Source organism: Hesperophylax consimilis, chromosome 11 (assembly GCF_061612785.1).
Source record: "Hesperophylax consimilis isolate HC1 chromosome 11, BYU_Hcon_1.0, whole genome shotgun sequence".
Taxonomy (NCBI): domain Eukaryota; kingdom Metazoa; phylum Arthropoda; class Insecta; order Trichoptera; family Limnephilidae; genus Hesperophylax; species Hesperophylax consimilis.
The window spans coordinates 8,298,180-8,300,294 of NC_142846.1; positions in this window are offsets into that span (position 1 = coordinate 8,298,180).

Consider the following 2,115-nt stretch of genomic DNA (forward strand, 5'->3'; position numbering starts at 1 on the left):
CCGATTCCCGATACGCATCGCGGCTAGGTGGCCGACAGAGCGCCCCTCTGGCGGTGAAGAAACGAATCAAATGACTGGCGCGTATATTTAAATATGCAAAATTACTTGAACATCAAGCATTTAATAATAAGATTTCTTCTGGAAGTTTAGTTCTACTTTGCAATGGCATTTTTCATTATTATTTATAATTTTTTTTTGCTTATTAATTACATCTGATTTTATATTGACATGTTTTCTAATTTCTAAAATTTCTAAATTATTTATTTGCGATGCTTTAATCCTGAGTGAAGTATTTTAAGACCTGAATTTTTATCGAAAGTGTGATTCAAAAGATGATTTGCAAACTCATATTCACTATTTCCATTTAGAACCCTGAGATATTTTTTAGTTCTGACTTCAAAGTTTCTATTGGTTCTACCTTTGTAAAATAAATTACAAATCCAGCCCAATTGAGTTTATAAACTCCTGATTTTTTTGTTTGATTTTCGCAATCTATATTATTAAGAATATATTTATTCATTCTGTTATTAGTGTAAAACGCCGGTTGAATAGTACCAGGAATGTTTATATATATCATTTTAGAAGTGTCGTTATCCACAAACAGAATTCTACGCCATTGTTTATTTATATCTTAAGAACTAGGGTAAAAATACCGTTTGAAGATAATATGTTTAATTATTTTATTTAGTATTTCAACTATCAATTTATTAGAATAACCGTTATTAAATGTTATTTGTCTTATGAATATATTGTTTTATGGTTATATGCAAAAAAAAATTTCAGGTCTTAAAATACTTCACACAGGATATAAAGCATCACAAATAAATAATTTCGAAATTTTAGAAATAAGAGAACATGTTTGTAAAAGTAGATGTAATTAACAAGAATTTTTTTTTATAAACTCTCTTTTAAATATTTTCCCACTTAACTGGTCTTTCATATTGTAATTCATAATTCTTATAAACCCAGCCTACTCTTACCCCTCCCCCCTCCTTCCACTTCTTTTTTCCAATTGTAATCTATATTTAATTTTTGACTTCGGTGTATACTTCGTTCATGAAACATGTATTGGTTGTATATAATAAAGTGAAGTTAAAAAAGTTATTTGTTTTTTAATAAAATAAAGTTTAATCGGATAACATTATTTTATCTATTTCCATTGTATATCAATGCATACGTACATAATAAAATGTAAACATTATATTTATTTATTAATTGGACAATTTGCATGGCGCCGCTTTTGTGAGATATTACCTCAGGGGCGCTATATTGTAATAATCTACCTCTATATATAGATTTTTACTCTCCTGATGAAGGTGTATATATAATCTAACTTTAAACTTTATTAGATACAGTAACAGTTTTAGGAAAAGAATTACCACCAGTTGGAGTAAAATTCACACCTTTTAATTAAACCGACTGCTAATCACATTGCACCATTACCCTCCTTTTATCCATAAACACGGGTACAATTAATCAATATGTAATAATGTATTATTTCAGTCAAATTTGTTGTAACTATCTTTAATTGTTGTGACAAACTATACGATATTGATTCAACTTATAGACATTGACGGTTGTAACACATATTTAAGCACTGCAAGTCTCCTATGAGCAAATTATATTAGGTACAATAACAGTTAATATCAGTTGTTGACATGTAGTCAATAATAGTGTTTCATTTGAAATAATCCATCACAAATACGTAAAATTTCATTTATTCAAACAACTGTCATTCTTATTATGCCTAAATTGAGCATGTTATTATTCATTAACTCCTTCCTGTTCCGTGTTTTAACAATATATACTCACCCTATCTCTGTGAATGACCTAATATCTATCTATTAAATGTAACTGTTGTTAATATCACTTAAACTGGGCGCAGCCCAACCAAGTGCCGCCCGCAGGGCCTAGCAGCAAAAACCCGCGGAGCGGGTTTTTAACTGCTAGTTCTTCTTTATTGTATTAATTTTTAAGTGTTTACTCTGATAAAAAATGCTTGTATTTTTTTTAAAGAAAAGCCCACTAGGGCGTATAATAAATAAATAACTAATGTTAGCAAAATACCAAATAGCCGGTAATACTGTTTCGAAATTAATTGTCGCTCAAAGTGGG